Genomic DNA, 20,025 nt, shown 5'->3' with positions numbered 1-20,025 from the left:
TCCTGCCCTCTGAGAGACAGGGAAACCAGGGGCTCCCCATCATGTGAGGAGGGATGAGTCCTTTGTTGGGGAAGTGGTGTCAGGTCCATATCCTTAAACTGGAGGAAGGTTTAGGCTTTGGAGCCAGACTTGCATGGTGCTGGAGCTATCAACTGTTAGTTTTGCCTCTGAGGCAACAGCCACTATACCTGCCGCTGAATTAGGCTATACCTAGGTTATTTTAAGTTTTAAAAGGGATTTTCCTAAACTTTTAATCTTCTGTTTCTGTTACTTTGGAGAAACAGTGAGCAGTGAGCAGAACTACTTAACAGTGTTCTGTCAAAAAATTTGGAACCACAATGGCTATTTTACTTAAGTAGTTGGGGGATTTGTTGGTTTTATTTTTCTGGAAAATGCTTAGAGGCCAGAAGTTAATGCTATTTGATAAATGTTTTCCTTCCTTGAACAGCACTTTGAAGGGGCTAGGTTCAGTTTTAAACATTACCTCACATAGTTTTCGTAAACAAATTTTGGGAGAAGGTGGCTGGGCTAGTTTTGTTGGAAAATGCTGTTTCCTTTTTGTGAGACTTTATTCTAAATTATTATTTGAATATCTGTATTAGAACTTGTAACCCTAAGTTCCTTGGTCACATAGAGACCTTTCAGAGCCACAGAAGATAGCACATCTCATGTTTAATAGTCCTAATAGACTTTTCTTCTAGGTATACATCTAATTGTTCTTTTAACCTTTTTATTCTTTTTGGCCACAAAATTTCCTGTAGTGATAAGGTCCATATTTTAAATACATGTTAAATGAGAAAATATTTCCTTCTGTTAACTTTAAACAGGCTGTTTCATGATCATACAGAATGAGAAATAATGATAATTGTTACCTATTTTTCCCCTCCATGCCATTTGTGGTATGCTTTACTTTTCTAATATCCTCATTTTTTTCTTTCTGAAGCGGTAGAGTCCTAATCTGTTCTGACACAGCAGGTCTACTACACTGCTGATTAGCTGCATCATCCTTCTCTTTCTTGGAGAGAGAATGCCATGGTGAAGTTTGTTAACAAGATCCTTGCGTTGTCCTGGTCTGTGGTAAGGTTGGAGTGGGGAGAAGAAACAACTCATCTGATTTCAAGTGCTTTGATGTGACATAAGAATAAGGATAGTCCTGTATGTACTTTCCCCTTACCTTTTAAGTTTTAATGCATTAGCAGAGCAGTTGTCAAAAAAGAGTGCAGGTCTGATTCATACATACCTGTCTGAACAGCAAGGGAGCAGCCACCTTCTGCAACCACAGCAGCCTTCTACCCAGCTTCACAGGAATCCTGACGATGACCAAATTATTGCAATAATCTAGTCTGTGGTGAGTGCACATAAGCAAGTCTAGGTTTACATTGGGTATTTTATGCCAGATTCTGCTTAGATTTAAGATGATGTTTGAGTAAAGAGGTGTGAAAGGAAAGGAAGATCAGTATCAAGAAACAGTGAGAAGCCTGACGAGCTCTCCCTGTGCCATGTTTCACTGTGCAAGGGCTTGGCTAGAGGTCCATTTGGGTCAGGCTGACTGGTGGAGTACCCAGCCTCCAGTTGCACACTTCTAGTGCACTGTATCCCAACAAAACTTTGCGTTAAGAAGACTGCAAGAGCAGGCAAGAGGTGACTGATGAGCAGTAGGCTTCAGCAGCAGGAACAACTGCATAAAAGGAAAGAGATATAAAATCTGACAAACACAGATTTCACTGCCTTCACAGCCTGCTTCAGAACAGAATTTCTGCTTGTTTTAAAGCAAAAAAAAAAAAAGGTGTCTTTTTATCATAGCTGTAAGTCTGAGACAGAAGGTAAAAATGCTTAGAAGCTAAGAAAGCTGGAGAAGTGTTTCTTCTTAAAGAGGTGTTTTCAAAAAACTTTATTCACAGAGATGTTACTCTCTAGTTGTATGTTATTCAGTATCATCATAGCTAACATTGATATTACGATTCCTAGGTTCAACTGAATGCACTGTATTTCTTGCTATGTACTTTCGGTGAAATAGAAACATCAGTTCAAATATTTCTTTTGGAGAGTTATACATTCTTAATACATAATATATGAATCGTCATGTATTCAGGTCTTCTTTTTCAATCATTTGAGGAGGAAGGGAAAGAGAAGGGAAAGAAGGGAGAAAAAGAATCAGAAGTTGAAAGTCAGAGGATTGTTTTCATTTTACTTAGGAAAAAAATTGAGAACTTTATTAAAATTAGCATTTTATGTCCTAACGTTTAGTTTTTATTTGGGGCAAGCCTTTTGTCTTGATCTAGAGCAGTGAAATGGACCTAGTTCATGTCTCTTTACTTGACCACACTGATCATTAGGCAGACAGAAAAATGTACTTGCCTGAAAACTTTTCCTGACTAAAAAGGTAAAGGGTTGAGCCATGGGCTGAGTCAACTGCCTAAGTTTTTTCTAGAGTTGTGGTTGTTTGTATTTTTGCACTGTATTTAATTTCTCCAGCCCACAGAGCAGACTAGACAAACGAAAGAGATCTGCAAGAATGACACTGTCTAAGGAAAAATACTGTAGGTCTGCCCTCTTCTGGGCAATAGGGCTCCAGAGCCTGCTGTGACAGTAGGTTTTTGGTTTCCCTCATACTCTTTTAGAGCCAGCTGTGTAATATTTGAGGGCCTGTGAGCTGTTCAGTAATCATGGCTACCACCAACCAGACGCCATGAACGCTGCTGCCTCCTCCTGTCTGTCCTCAAACTGTGAGGCTGTCCTTCCCAAATCTACTAGAGAATAACAGAATTCAGGAATTGGAGATATGAGGTCATAAACTCTTAAGCTTGCTGGCGAAAGATAAGCTCTGCCCTCCTTCATTGTGAGCTCCTGTGGTACTTGGAGTGCTCCTCAGGAAATGCTTTAGGACATGGCTAACAAATCCCAATCTCTCCATGTGTTACATGTCCTGCACAGTAAATCTGATCTTGAATGTCATAATACAGATGTCTTCTCACAGGTAACATAGATATCTATGTTAAGCCTGGATCCGAATAAAAGGATCAGAATGAAAAAAAAAAGTACTAAAAAACCAAAGAAGAAAATCTCAAAGACTTAGCATAAGGAAATAATCTCTCTAATTATGTTGTGCAGTTTTACCAGGCTATACACAACTGCATCCTGAAACCCAGAATGAGCATTTGTTCAGAGCCAATAAAAGTTAACTCTTCCTGTCTCTTCCATGAGTTAGTGAACATGAAAGTATTTCACTGCCTTGTTATTTTGGGATTTCTTATTCACTCACTTTATACACTCAGATTCTCAGCTGCAGCCATGTTAAATCCTCAGTGGTTTAGTAAACATACAAGGGTTTTCTGTGAACATTTCCTGCTTGAGACCCCCAGGCACTGGGACCACCTGGACCCAGTCACGTTTGCATGGCTTTGCAGTTGATTTAGGGTGCAGCCCATGCCGTGAAATGGCATGGTCGGCCTGCCTGGGTTTGCTCGAAAGGACATTGTCTGAGGCCTTATCACTGGATTATCCCAGCGTCTGTGAGGGATTTTTGCCATCCCAAATCATGGCCTCACATCTTGTTATAATCTACCTTACTTCTGTGTGTGTTGTGAAGACTTGGCAGTTTTCTTCTCACTGAGATAGTGTTTGAGTATCAGACCTCTCACTATGGATGCGAATGTCTGGAACTAAGAACATTCCCACCCCTCATTTTGCCTTCGTGAAGCTCAGTTTTCATGGTTGCTTTCCAAAAAGACAATCTGCATATTTCATCCATTGTTAGTAAACAGATTATAAGGCACTCATTTGTGTGCTAAATCACAGCAAACTGCGCTTTGCAAATCTGATTCTCATCTCCCCTTCATTCTAACTTGGCTGAACGCCATTGATTTCAGTGGAATTACTGCTGATTTATGCTGTGAAAGTGAGAGGAGAATCCAATGAGCAAATTTCCCTTTTGCACATGAGCATGCCAAAAGAAGTCCTGATTTACCATTGTGAATCTCCTCCAATATTATGCTGGCTTAACTTCTTTTGAATTACTTCACTGGAATGCTACTGCAGTGAATCAGTGAATCCATATAATTCTCTTTGTGTGCTTCTTTCTCCTCATTTTTTTAAATCCATGTATATTTCTCCCCATTAAGACTGATTTTTACTGTCTGCTTTGCAGGTGTCTTGCATATGACTCTATAAGAAAATGCATTTCTTAAAATCCCCAGATCAGTTCAACAGAAAATGGCTATTAAAAATGAGAATTCCAACACAACAAATCTTTTTTTCTGGTTATGTGATTATACTATCATAATAACCTGTAATTTCTCCCCAGTCTTTTTACAGTAGTATCTCAGTGTGCACTATAATTACTGAATGCTTTTGCTTTAACATAGCTTTGGTAATGACGTGAAAATGCTGTTCTGCCTGTCCTTTTATCTTGAGAAGATAACACAACATAGCTAAATATGTGATAACTGCTTACTCACACATAGCTGTATCTACCCCTAACTACACAAAACTTAGTTTTCAGGAGTTTCTTCTGGTTTTGTATCTTTAGATACTTGTTGCAAATCCAGTCTGAAAAAATGATTATGCATTTAAAAATGAACTACAGTAAAAATCAGTCAAACTTTTTAAAATCCAAGTGAAATATACACACAAACTGATTAATGCCATACTGAAATCAATACAAGAAAATGGCAAGAGTAACTGAAAAATTTGTATGTTATGAATCTTTGGCAGAATGGAAAATTTTCTGTTTGTATGAACAAATTATACAGTTTTGAATCAGTGTTTGCACTTACTCTAGGCAACTTACAGAAATAATATTGATGATCATTGCCATGACCCCAGTTTCTTATGTTTAGTAGAGGGTTTTGCAGACTTGGCAAATCAGCAGGACTTACATTCCTAAATTACTGAGGTGCTTTGAAACTTTTTTTCTCCATATCTGTTTGCCATATACCCTATATGTAAAAATTAAGATTAAAATCACCTTGATGCTTGTGTCTCTGCAGCTGACTTAGGTGGAAAGCAGACTATCTCATGGAAAAGGCTCCCTCAATTTGTCCTCAGCTAGGAAAATCCTTGTGAAGAGAATAGGAAAATGCCAGCTGACAAGCAGTAATGATGGGTGGTTTCAATGCACTACATATAGTTGTAGTCACCTGCACACTGGGCAAAGTGTTGCCCCACACACCTGCCACTACCTGGATGTGGCTGCGAGGCACAGTTACCTGGATCCAGGATTTAAGCTTTCCTAGAACACTAGATCTCCAGGTCCTACCTTCCTGTGAAAAAGGACTAGCTGAAGCATAAGAAGTTAAAATGAGACCTCATTAACTTGGCCATTACAGCTCATATACTAATCACTAGAAGAAAATCTGGAAGCAGGAAAAGACTTAGAGCACATTCACACAGAAAAAGAAAAGACCTGTGTCCTTTATAACTAAATCATCAAGGCATCAGTTCTGTGGAATGTCAATGTTAATGTTATTACAATGAAAAATAATTAAACTAGAGCGATTTGAAAACAATGTTAACATTCTGCCCAAGCACTGCCCACTGAGTAACTAATGACAATTATTGCCACTTCTTAGTCAAGCTCCATACAACAGAGCTATTGAAAAATAATTTTCATGCAGCCCACTGTAAGAACCACTATACTAAACCTCCCAATCATGTTTCATAGGAGATGGTAATGTGAACACCTTTAATGTAAGTTTTGAATCTATAATTTCATATGGTAAGTAGGAAGAATAAAGATATATTTGAAATGTTAAATACTTTAAGACATTTCTTAATTTAACATGTCAACAGTACTTTAAATACTGCATCACATTTTCAAAGGAGCAGTAATGTGGTTTGTTGAGTTACACCCAACTTTGTACATTAATATTTTCTCTCTCATGCGCTCGTAAACACATCTCAATTTGAACATGCAAACCATGTTTGTACAGAAATGTGGATGGATGGATATCTGGTTCCCTTAATGGCTTGTATAAATAGTATGTTTGAAAAAGGAGTGGAGGAACACAATTAAAATGAAGACCCAATTGTTCCTAAAGAAAATAAACACTTTCTGGTATGCTTACAGTATCAGTTGCAAAATGCTGTTAATTGTATATGTCCAATGCCTGGGAAAATAAACCACCAAACACCCAAAATAAGAAAGAGAAGTAATATCTCAGCAACATTTGGAAAAGTCTGGCCTGTCTTACAGTTCATTCCTGGAAGGTGCAGGGCAATGCTGTTCAATATTTATCTGCTCCAGGACAGCATCTGTCACATTATAGGACTGGGCCATCAGTGCATACAGAGGATAAGCAAGAAGCGGTCCAAGAGAAATGAAATTGGTCTAATGCCAGCTCTGCAATGATTGAAAGGAATTAGCTGCAGCGCAAATACGAAATCAAATGCTGGGAGCTGCCATAGTACAACATGGGAAGTCAGAGCACCAACTTTTTTACTCCCTCTTTACTAGCAGAACTAATGGTGTAGATACAGAGCAGGCTGTTTGTTTAACATGGTCACTTTCTGTTTGATATATTTACTAGCAGGAATATAAAATTATATTGTCCCCTAAAGTGTTCCCTGCACTACCCCTTGCGCTCCTTCTGTTCCAAGACCTGTTATAATCAATCAGGCCGATGAATGCAAGCATCCTTTCTCACAGCACCTAAGGTTTTACTGAGTATTTTACAAAGGAGAACAAAGCATGTAACAATGAATATGAAACAAATGACACACAGCACAGGCAATGGCGTAGTGAGGTATTCATACCACCAGCTTCAGTCACTTACTAAATTAGGTGGTGAGGAGTCCCAGCCTCTTTATCTAGTCAGTGGGGTGGGAAAGCTCCACTGCAGGGCAATTCAGAGAAGCAAAGAAAGTCTTCTCATCTACTGTATTGCTTGTACTACATAAATTGATTTGGATATTATGAATACTTCCTATAAAGTAGTAATAGGACAACTGCTGAAATGACTGGAATAGGCATCACAGCCCCATATCCAATTGTTTTCCTTCTAAATTGTGGGAGAAATATATTTTAATTCAGAGTGGTCCTAGTTAGAGGAGAAAGCTCCAGGAAAAACCTCCTTGCCAATGCTGTTGTGGATTCAAAAATACTAGGCAGCACAAGAAATCCTCAAAATGTTCATGAACAGTATTTCTAGGTGGAAGAGAATGTACGCCTACATGTTATGTTGTATGTCTACAATGTTATGTTGTGCCCTTTACATCCTGTCTTTATCAGAGTGGCAGTAACATTCGGAAATGATTCAAGGGAAAAGAAAGGATAAAATCCTTGGATTTGGGAAGCAAAAAAGGGGAAGACTGTAAGAGTACATGCCTTGCAACATGACTGATGGAATTTTCTCCAGCACTCATGCTTGGGTTGTCAGCTAAGTAATAAAAAAAGAGTGGAGAAACTACGGAAAGTGTTTTGCAGAAAGGAGAGTCTACTTTGAGGATGCAGCAGAAATTATGTAAGGGAACAGCTTCAGTTGTTGTTGTTGATAACTAATATTGGTAATAATGTAGTGAGAATCTATGTCACTGCCTATTTCTGCCAACCTTGCTTTCCATCCAGGCTACAATACTGGCCAGTACTTTAATGGCACAATCTGGCCCAAGATGGGCATTGATTCAAAACAGTTGACTCAGAAATGAAATACATGGAAAGGGAAAAAGCAAAACAAAACTCCATGTGAAAGGAAAAAGATCCAAACAACCGATGGTCTTTCTGATCCCTGAATGGATGCCAGTTGTCCCGAGGCAGTGAAGTAGCCAACAGATAATTCCAAACTTTGAAAGGCATCCATATCACCACTCGGTCAGGCAAGGGAAAAAGAAACAGCATATTAGAAAAAAAAAAAAAGAAGAGAGTAAAAAAAAAATCCCAGCTCTCTGTCAAAAGCCTTTATAAAAATGTCTCTTAAAATAAAATGGACCTCAGGATAGATTTCCATTCTGTCTGCCAAAACCATGTTTACCCACCAGGTCTTTTCCCTGCTCAGCCCAAGTTTACTGTCCCACGGCAATCCTCATGACTCAGGAGAGCCAACAATGATAACTAATGAAATTGCACTTAGGTGAACTATGACAATGAGCATGTGGGGCGTACTCCGCAGAGGAATAAGTGGGAAATTCATACTTGGCCAGTTTGCGTTTGCGTGCTTGTGGGGGAAAGAGGCGCGATCATCCTCACTTGCAGAGGGAGCAAGCAAGCTTTCCAGATCAACTGGCTCCTTCATGATGAGAGCAGGACATGAGCCAGATATGTCACTCTCACTTTCTGCCTCTTTTATCTCTTGCCACAACTAGGGACTGCAGAGAGGAGATTGTTCTGGCTGGAAGCTGAGGGACACAGGTGGTACCAGCAGCTGCAAGCTCTTTAGCTCTCGTTGGCTCCCCTTATTAGAACATGCATTGTATGTTTAATACATTGCATCTCATTGTGTGGGAACAAGAGTTGGAGGCTGGTTGTGCTGCACTACGGTCTCTTGTATTGCTGGAGAGGGAAGGCAAGGTGGAGGCTGCTCCTAGTTAGAGATAATTAGAAGCTGGGGCTCCTGAAGAGAATTTGGTAACTCCACAAGAAAACCAGCTGTCCTTGATTACAGTGATATATTAGTCATTCTCAGGTAGCTGTGCCATTCAGCATTTTGCAAACAGCAAATAATGCAGTGATATTTTCAAGGTAAAAATACGTGGAGACGTGCGTGGCTTAACCCTGAAACAGGCTGGCTTCTTTATTTTTAAATTGCTGGCCGTAAAGAACAAAGGATTTTGGGAGGTCCAGGTCAGGTATCTTCCTTTTATTTGATTGTTACATGTAAGCATCACCACATTTTTGCTGTTGCCAAACTTACTCTGTGTGTGACAATGCTGTTCAGTTGTAACACATATGGGGAGGCTATTCCAGGAATAGTATGATTTGACTTAGCTTAAGTTATCACATGCTCTGATAATTAAGTACAATTTTATGAACAGCTATTGACACCTGTGGGGAAACTGTTTTCCATGCTGTTTATTTCTGAAACTATTAGCTGGAAAATATTGTTTGCTTTAAATTGTTTCCTTATAGTCTTCATTTTAAAAACTAGTGGGTTGTGATTTATTACTTTTGTTAAAGAAAGGATTTAAAATGGGAATCTGGGTAACTACAGGTCTAGTACTTTTACTCTGGAGTGTGTAACTCCCCGGAATGTGTTTTTGGAGAAGAGAATAACAAAGTGTGGAAGTGAATGGAAAAGGGGATAAAAATGTACCACAGGTTTATCAATGTAGATGGTTATCACACTAAACTGATATTTTCTTAGACAATGAAGTGCAAGAGTTCTTTGTCTGTCTGGATTTTCATGAAGCACTGATATGACACTGATGGAAAATTACTGAGGTATAAAGGGAGGATTTGGTCAAGAACTCTGAGGTGGGGCAAAGAGGTTAAAGGGAATACGACAGTACTTTGTTCTGAAAGGATAGGTATTGCAGTTACAGGTTCCTGCAGGCTTAGTCTTAGGACAGGTTTTACTTAATACTTTCATGACTGACCACGTCATAAAAAGCAGGAAAGTGCTAATGAAATTTGTGGAGGTTTACCTAACATTGGGAAACCTTGTCAAGGCTGAGGAGAAATAGCATACATACCAGAGAGGCAGTACAGGAATCCTAAGCAATGGAGAGAAAATACTACACGAGAGATGAGCAGTAGCACAAAGTGCTTGGTCATTCACTCAGGAAGCAACAACAATTTCAGATGCTTTTTGTTAGAGCTCATCATCTAGAAACAACACAGAAGGGAAAGAATAGGGTGTATAATTAGTCAATCACATTGATGGCTGAGACCCATCAGGCTGATCCTGCAGAAAAGGCAAATGCAGTCCTAGGATGTATTGACAGCTGAATATAACCCAGCGTTCCCAGTCGAAAATCCATACCTATGTCAAATATTTGAAAATCATTCTGATCTATAGAAACGTGTTAAGCTGCACTGACAACAAGATGAAATAGCATCCAAGTTTCTGAAATACTTGAAAAAGGGTACTCAAGCACCTGTCAAAATAATCACTGACAATTTATTTAGTTTATTCTCGTGATAGTCAGATTTTACCTATACTTTCGTTATTCTGTTAAACCTACCTATAGTGTTAAGCATGTCTTCTTTTATCTTGCATAATGAATATGAATTTTCCCCAAACTTCTTTCTCTCTCCCTCCCTCCCCAAGCTCTTTATGTGTCTAACTGACAGCAATAGGAAGCAGTTGGACAGTTGTAGGGAGGAAAGGTCTTCATAGAGACCAAGAAGAAACTGGTATTTGCTATAAAATGAAAATAAATTAGCCAAATACAGTCAAACTCTTGATAGAGATTGGGAGAGTTTGTGCAGTACCATAGTAATTCCCTGTCACATAAGCAAGACAACGCACATCCCATGAGCTTCTTTAGTCTCCCCACACCTTATTTTATTTTCGAATGCAATGTGCAATTGTGTAATTCACTGGCATCGTTAACAGTCCTGAGACCTAACATATGTCTTTCTCTAGGAGATGTTGAGGAAACAGTACTTGAAAACATACAGTTTACCCTAAGCAGTCACCAGTATGATCCAACCTCATTATTATAGTACTTCTACTACATTGTGTTATTATCAGAGAGCAAAGTATTTTTCCAGTTCACTGAACTCTGAAGTATACTAAAATATATCCTGTCAGGTTAGTGTACTTTAAGTCCAGTGCAAAAAACCCCTCAGTTACACCCAGCTTCTTTGAACCGCTACTGGGTTTTTTGTGGGTTTTTTGTTTGTTTAGTACTGTTACCATACTGACCTAGAAGATAAAAATGCTCATTTACTAATCATCTTTTCCATTATCTCTGTTAGCCCTCCCCGAACATGAAACTACAATAGAAAAAAAGAAAAGAAAACATGAAGTACTTTAACTTTTTAGCCAATGTCAATGGATCATACAGTCTCTAGAACCAAGTTTTCCATGTGCATATTAACATTTCCTGAGACATTAAGTCAAGTAATTCTGAACACAGCTTGATTACTAGATGTAATCAAAGCCAGGCTTGCTGTTTTGGACCAGTTTTTTCCAGCCAGAGTAAGCACTGCTATTACCAAGTCTTGCTTTTCCTGGTTTTCATCTCATTTACAGGCTGGAAAAACAGAAATGTCATAAGCAACTGAGGGAAAACTAGGCTAAGTAGAAACTTGTCATGGACTTGGCCTCATTTCACTCACACCCTTTCCCAATATTGCAAATAGACTCCTGAGAGCAAGCATCAATGCCATGCAAATCTAATTGGAAAAGTAATAAACAGAAACCTACTTGGATGGTTTTCTTGTTGCTTATAACCCAGAAAGCCACCTAGAAATTGAATCCATTTCACTGAATCTGTTGACATGTTGAGAAATAGGAAATGAGGAAAAAATAAAAGTAAAATCATGCATTTTCTGATGCCCCTGTTATTCATATTTCTTGTCATATATGGTAGTCATTAGAGAAACATTAGCTGGTATCTGTCTGTAACTTCTCTGCATTTCCCTGTGTCCTATTCCTGTGCTATTTTATTCCTATGGAAGATAAAAAATTAGCAGTCTGTAGATCAAGTAATTATAATCGTGAGGCCACAGGTTGATAGGGCCTATGGAGAAATGTCTACCTTTAAAAATGTAAGTATAATTACTACATTATGCCTCAGAATAAATGGGAGAGAGGGGGAGCTGTGGACTTCTGTCATGGCTATCGAATCAAAATGAGGAGGAAAAGAAACATCATCAGTTGGGGCAGAAATTAAGCGAAAAGGAAGGTTTAAAATAACTGTGGGACAGATCCTTGATCAGTTTTCATTCATTACCTACCTCCTTTAATGTTACTGCTAGTATTTCTCTTTTGTAGAGTTCTGTAAGAAGTACAAAGCTAACTGATTTTGCATCTCCATGTCATTCCCATGTAAGAAGCGTTACTTGTGCTGCTAGCGTAATAGTGCAGTGACTTGCCCACAGATACAAATAAGTCAACATTGGGGGGAAAGCTTGTCTGCCCCCTCCATTATCCCACAGCTGGCTGGAGCCACCTGAGATCTGAGCGAGAGGCTTAAGCGCCAACTCATTAATATTTAATCCCCAAAAGTCCAGTCTGTAAAGATAAGATGGTTAGTTGTCTTTCCTCTGTAGAATTAGTTGTCCATCCTATTTTTTTCTTATTTGTGTAAAGCCCTATTTCTTCAATTTTCCCTAGGAAGGGAACGAGGAAATTTTACATGAAGTTGATCTATCTGGAAACTACCACTTGTTTGTCTCCTCCTGGGGGTGACTTCCCTGAATTTGACTTGATCGCAAGAGGTGACTGGGAAATTGGGCTTTTCCCCGTGTAAAATGCATATAGAGACTTCCTTGCTACAGATGTTGCTGCAGTTATGAACTACTAAAAAGGGGCTGACAACCTGTTGCCATATTTGAGGCATTAAATGCACCCTTTTGGAAACGTGCATCCCCCCTAAGAGGTATTCTCACTTGAAAATGATTCCTCTGATACCTGCAGCCTTGGCTTGCCTGCTCAGATGCAAGGCGGGTGCCAAGGAAGCTGAAGCAGAGTGGGGAGAGGGGAATCAGTGGGGCAAGGGAAGGAAAGGGGAAACCTGGAACAAACACCCTTAGACACAAGTGCAACCTGAGCTTTTCCTAAATCATGTCAGGAAGTCAGTTAACCAGTGGGTTATATATATAAAAATACCATAATTTTGAGAAATACAGTGATGCTAGTTGCTGGAAGTAGGGAAGAGAATTTGTATGATGTCATACCAGAAATATTTACTGCTGCTGTTAATTTCATTACTTCTCTTCGCTTTCTTCTGACTTGTTGGGTAACTTTAGACAAGGCATGTAACATGCCAAAGCCTCTGTTTACTCATTAGTGAAGCGGGTAAGTGGATATAGTAATACTACCTACCTCAGATGTTAAATGATTGAGGCTTAATTAATGCTTTCTTCTGTGATTCTGTTGAAAGATACTACACAACTGCAATACTCCTACTGTATTATTACAGTTTTTGAATTTTATTATACCTTCCTAACCTTTAGACTCTGCTGTCATCATGCTCTTGTAGCATTTATTTTGCAAAAGCAACTTGAGAACTCTTTCAAAACAGCGTGGCGGGGGAAGTCATGTAGCAATAAAGAGGCAATAGCATTATAGTAGAAACACTCCCCTGCAGTGAATTCCAGTCACATATGAAGCCTTTCAAGGTGGGGCTTATGTGGGATATGAGCAGTATGTAGCTCCTAGAGATGACAAAGGATTTGTCCCACTGTGCTGCCTGTTCATACAAACACAAGACCGCAAAGAGTATCATTAAACCAAAAGCTCAGCTTTGTCTTGGATGTAAACACTCACAAGAAAGTTTGTGTTTGGATACTCCCAAAAAATCCCAAGTCATGGACGGTCCCAGTCAGCAGCTTGAGACCTGCAGTCATTTTTTTCTTCATTGCATGGAATAGGGAGCAGAGTGACAAAGAAATCTATCGAGTATTTGGAGGAGAAAACAAAAATCATAGTAAGTAGGTGGACTCAGAGGGATGAATTTTTGGGCCAGTTTGCGTGTAAGGGACAAAATACTAGACGTTTCCTTTAAAAATCTGAAAAAGAGAGAGCGCTTTACACCACATGATCATTTTCTTTCCTGTTGGAACTGGAGGCCTACCAGTGCTGGATCAGTTAAACCTGGGCTTGACCAAGCATTTCACTGCCAGAAGCCCTGTTCCTAGCAGCATCACAACCCTTTGCCTCCTCTGTTAGGGGAAAAGGCCAGTTACTCCAGCAGCCATGGGACCATGGGCTGAGTGAGCCAGTGGATGCTAGATGGAAAGATACCTACTGCAACTGTGTTTGTGGAGAAAGGTGTCCACAAGCCTCACCCTTCACCCTGCATGTGAGTTGCGCTCTTGCCTGTCTGGCACCTGTAGGATAGCAGACTGCAAGTTAGTGAAAGTTCATGATCAGGAGGATCCATCACATAAAGAGAAAGTGAAATGGGGAAGTGAAATCCTTCTTGCTCTATTGGGATTAATAGAATTAAATAATTGCTTAAAACCAAGTGGGAAGGAACATTATTATTCTATTACCAGTATTAATATTTATGTATTATAGAAGGTAACTCCATCTTGGAAATTAGATAGCTTGGATTGAACTGGAAGAATTTTCTTTTTACTTTCAGAGTAAGTTTGGAAGAAATTAGGCCTCTAGATTTTGGACAATGTTCTGCCACCAGCAGGACAAGGTGAAATAAAAACAGATCTCATGTTTTGTGTCCTTTTGCTGGACCTTTGATTCCTGGAATATTTTTGAAAATGCTTTCTGGCTACTGATGATGCATGAGTTAAAGAATATAGTATGATTTTTTCAGTTCTCAATTGAGTTTGCATTGTGCTGGCATTGAGCAAACACCTTCCTTTGAACTGTGAATTTAGCAAATTTCATATGAAAGTAACGGAGACAGAATAAACAGAGAACCCCACAGTGTCATTTTTCCCAGTCACTTCTCAGAATATAAATAAACTTAAAGATTTTTCCAGGAACTAGAAATGCATTGCTGCCATTTCTGTCTTTATATACCATAGCAAAAAAAACCCTCAACCCTTACTCTTCTACAGTTAACCTAAGAATTCAACCTTCTGGTGATTATTTCATGATTAAGGCACTGATCTGAGACATGGGAGATCTATGTCAAATTTCTGGCCCTACAACAGACTTCCTGTGTGACCTGGGGCAAACCAATTAATATTTCTGTGATTTCATTCCCTGACTGTAAAATGGAGATGGTACTGCCTTTGCCTGTCTAGAGGGGTACATTGCCAAGTACGGTTTTTTGAGCAGCAAGGTAAAATTTTGGAAGGAAAATTACTCCCTCCTTCCTGCTCTTCATCTTCCAGCCCTTTAGCTGTGTTAGTACAAGTGTTTGCAGGATCATTGGGGAAAAAAAAAAAAAAAGTGGGGGGATTTAACATGGATTATATCACTAAATTGATGGATACTCAGCTGAGGGGATAGTGCTGGCTGGGGTCCTGGTGTGAAGCAAGAAATCTTAAGCTTGGCATCTTTACCGAGAAAATGCTAAATGGAATGGTACCCCATCTTCTAGTGGCACATGAGCCCCACCAGCACAGTTGTTGTTATTTACATCACAGTAGCTAGACAGCCAAATTGATATTGGACTCAAATTGTGACAGACTCTAGAAATGAAAGCATTTGTTAAATGACTATTGTCCTGAACAGCTACTGTAGAATTAAATATGTTGAACAAAGAAAATATCTCTGTTTTCCAATTGGGACAGTGAGTACAGACTAATGAAGTAATTTGTTGCAGCAACACTAAGAACTGAAATCATTTTCCTGCAATCCTTGCTTAGTGTTTTTCTCATAGAACTCTTTCCTCCCCACCAGCTTAAAGATTGTGCACATACTTTAAATGGATTCAAACTGTACCTGTTTGAATACTGTGGAATTAACAGGTATTTCTGCCAGGAAAATATTAATCTCCAGGGATTCTGTTTTAGACAGGGCTTCATAGTATCCCACAAATGCAAATAGTAATGATACTAGTCCAAGTATACAAAGAAATAAATCTTCCCTGAGTCATAAAATAGAAGCATTCCCATTCTGCAGGTCAACAATGCAGCTTCCAAAAGAGGGCAACAGCCAGAGATGGCTTCATCAGGGTGGAAGTTTATGAGTTAAACAGTCAACAGCATCCCCCACCCAAGGGTCCTGCACTCCAAACCACCATCTCTTCATCCACACCAGGGCTGTTTTCAGTCCCTTTTGCTGCACTGCTCAAGGATGTTCCAGGGTTTCTACAGCAGCAGAGGTGTCACACCTTACCGTGGGGTCTCCTTGGTGCTTGCTGCCGTGCATTGGTGCAAGCAGCAGTTGTATGGTCTTGCAGGGGTGCCCTTCTCCCCTCTGAGTGTGGCCGTACCTTTTCTAAGATGGGTTGGCAGAGCCCTCTGGGGCCAAGCAGCTGGGAAGCCAAGGACTGGGCGAGGGGTACCCTGTCTCAGGCGTGCACATGAAGTTAATAGCTTTGCTTGTCGCCATCAGTAACTGAAGAAATAGCTTTGTCAGTTGATTCCCTGCATAATTACAAAGCGAGTGCATGGCACCTTCTCCTCTGGCAGAGCACTAGAACCTACTTGCAGTGTTATTAGTATCTGTGTATGGTTGTTTGCTGTCTGCTGGGGCAACCATCTTGCTTTAATTTAGGACACTAATGATATTATAAGATAGTTTGATGGTAGTGTAATTTCTTTCAATGTTTGTTGTTATTGGATATATCAGCTGGTTTTAATACCATAAAACACAACGTTTCATGTCCTCCTAGGGAGGGGAAAGGGGAAGAAAGAGGGTGGTAGCAGGCAGGCAGGCAGAGGAGAAGGGGAAACGAGGAAAGGGAAGTCATTCGGCACTCGTCTGATCTGCTATTTGGAGTGAAATGGTAATTTCTTAGTACAGAAAAGCTGGCAGCAGTGCATTTGCTATCAGGGTTTTTACCGTGCTTCTCTGCTTATCTCTCAGCATGACCACTGAAATCTGTGAGATCACACTACGAGCTGTGGTATCCTGTCAGGTTTGAAATTATTTCCGACAGGCTACAAAAACAATTGGGCCCTCACTTTGGCTGTTTTTACACTAGTTGAAGTCTAATTTATAAGATAGATCATTCGCTTCACTGGTTCTGTCCTTGATACTTTTCAAGCTATGGCTGGTGTTGGTGACTTTTGTTTTGTGATTCTTGCATCTTGTGTGGGTTTTTTTTGTTTTGTTTTGTTGTTTTTCCAGCTCATATCCCTCTTTGATAGGCACAACTTCCTTATCCAAATGCATTATTTTTATGCAAGTAGCTAGTTCATTGTTTATATCAGCTTTGACCTTCACAATACATCACAGCCTGCCTGAGCTGAGATTTATTTAATACTCTCTAGAAAGCTCTTGAGTTAGATTTTTATAGTATTTGTTCTACCTTTGTGCATCAAATAAGAGAAAGCTTGTTGTCCCTTTAGACTAGAGCGGTCTAAATTACAATTAGGGTAATTACAAAATTAGGGTACAATTAATGCTAGGGATTGCTAAAGGATTAGGCAGTAATCATTTAAAGCTACAGTATTGCTGAGCCCTGTTAGACCTGTCTAGTTTTAAGCCCAGTCTTGGTTATGTAAAATTAGGTATTAAATTGAAATCATACTTAATTTCTAGAGAAATACGTACTGAGACTGGGCCTAAATAAACTAACTGGGGTACTCTCTTCCCACCTTTGAAAATCTGACCTCTGACTGTGGGATGGGGTGTAAGAATGGGATATTCTTTGTGATCCTTCCGTCTCTAGTGTAGAAGATGATGATGCTTTTAGTAAAATATGAAAAATTAAAACTTGCACCCAACTCATGTTCCTTTATGAATTGAAAATGGCTTGTATTTTTATGACTACTGAAATATACTTGAAAAATAATCTCACTGCAGCATGCAATATTGTTTTCTTGGTGATATTATGAACACTTGACATGTCAGATAGTTGAGGAGTGACACCTGTGTAGGTAAAACAACTTTGTTGAAATTAATATTCCATCCTCTTCATACCTTTACTCCACTACTTTCTAAAAATCCAGGGGCCCACCCAAAATCCACAGGGTTGAATTCTCTGTACTTTATAACCTTCAAATATTGTGCAGTCGTGGCATCTTATTGGCTTCTGGTCCTGCAACAATGAACCTCAGATTTAAATGAAACATCCCAGCAGCTTTCACACAGCTCTTGGTATGCGGAAAGCTCAGTGGAAAGAGTGCTGTGGTCAAACTCAGAAGATGGAGGTTTCATCCCTCTTCCTATGTTTGCTTTGTGGTTTTCCGAGACATAGGACTCAGCTCCACAAAATGCCTTGTTAGGTTTGATGAATTACTGCTATAGCCCAATTCTGTTCTAGAGTTTCTGTTTCCATATCCATAAAACAAGGACTATGTTACCTAGCATTTTAGTAAAGTGCATGGACAATTTTTTGATGAAAAGCATCACGTAACATGTAGCTATTATTAAATGCTGGCCAGATCACTGTGTACTTTGCAAAGTACTCTTGGCCTGGCTCTAAAATCAATGAGCTCTAATTTATTCTGTGCTAAAGAATTTCCTGTAACATGGCCATAGTTTTTAGTGCTTAATGGGAGGAAACCCAAAGCACAGAAGATGCCATGAAGATGATGCTGTTTGTTATTTTTACAAATATGATACAGATACACCATACCAAGACCATTCCTCTCAATGGCAAAATTGTTCAGCATGAGAGATGTGAATTTTTTGTTTCCAGACTTCTCTGTCTATGATCTCTCTGACTGGTTCCAAGGTGACAGACGACTGGGTGGCAGAATGTGTGATGGATAGCTTGATTATTTTAACAATTAAATACGTAATGAAGAGCTGGAAAGGTTCCATGTAAGTCTCATTTTCACCCTGGTTAAATATGGTGTGCATAATTAATTTTCAAATATGAAAGGGCTCCAGCAAGAAAAGAAATGAAAGAAAGTTGAAGAGATAGTGAATATTTTATTAAACGTCACTCATTCAAAACTCATTTAATATACATAGTCTAGGAGTAATCATCTCTTATAAAGTTAAAAGCAGTAGTGCTTATTTTTTTGGTAGCTTATCTGGTTTATTGTTGAATATAATAGTTTAATATTGTCTATGGACCAAACCCAAGCTTGTCTGCCTCTCAGAGAGGCCATCAGAAGGTGAAAAGTCATGGCTTTCTGTGTGGAGGTCAAAAGTAGCACAAATCTAAAAGAAAGGAGACTCTATTCTCTGGGTCAATACAGAAGTTTCTTTAACAGTAAAGCCATATTAGTCACTTTTCCTCAGCAATAAGGGATTAATCTTGTCTACCTAGAGCCACCTCAGAACTCTGACCTAACAAAAAGAGCTTCTTCAGCACTCAGTGGAGTGAAACAGACACCTCCGGGGAGATTTCAACCTGCCTGTGTTAGTCATGCATCTTGTGCACAGACCAGAAAACCTACTTCTCTCTCTCTGCCCACTGGCAACCAAGGATGAGTAGATAGCCTCATGCTCCTGTGCTGGCAAGGTGCTTGTATGCAGCTGAAGTTTGGGAACATAAATCCCAGCATTGGCCTTTTCCTATTTAAGAACACCATTTCCTGTGCTTGTTCTTCAGCTGGATGTAGCTGGAGACAGTGATTTCCTCATTTGCTTTCTGAGCCCACAGTTCGCACAGTAACTGGTTAGAGGAGAGGGAAATGGCACAATGCTCTGTCACAATTTGGACTTACTAGAGCTGATGAAAACTTGAACATTCATCTTGAAGGAAATTCTATTACTTCAAAATTTATGTGTTCTAAATTACAATATTAAAAATGTCTCTCTGCTATTCTTTTTTTTCTGTTTTTCTTCTTTTTTTTTTTTTCAAAATTGTCAAAGAGTTTTTAATAATAATCAACTGAATATTCCATTTCAATTCATTGAACCAAATCTACATATTCACTTTTGGCCTTGTTCAATATTCATCTGAGCTGTTTGAATGCCACTGATGGTCACACTGTGGTTCTTGTCTTTTCCTCAAGGAACCAGGCTACTTTGTCAGACCGAACTCCTTAGATATTCAGATTCATATATGAGCTAATAGAACTATACCTCTGCATATCATAAAATTAGGACTTTTAAATATTTTTCTTTTGAAGAATTAGCAGAGAAATCTTTGTTAGTTCTATAACTTGTGAGCAATATGATTCATAGTTAGAGAATGCTTTGAAGATGCAAAGTGTTATGTAAATGCAAAGAAATAATAATTATTATAATTAGAATATTATTAACTATGGGAGAAGAGAAGATTAAACAACTGGGCTTCCTTATAAAATCCATTCGAATGAACTAAGGCTGAGGACATTTATTAAATGCAGTGCCATTCCAATGCAAAAAAAATATCCTTGCTCCTGCATGTAGCTTTCTGATCCTAATGCACGTCCTTACTCTTTCAGCATGAATCGGA

Source organism: Numenius arquata, chromosome 4, assembly GCF_964106895.1.
Source record: "Numenius arquata chromosome 4, bNumArq3.hap1.1, whole genome shotgun sequence".
Taxonomy (NCBI): Eukaryota; Metazoa; Chordata; class Aves; order Charadriiformes; family Scolopacidae; genus Numenius; species Numenius arquata.
This window is presented reverse-complemented; position numbering follows the sequence as displayed.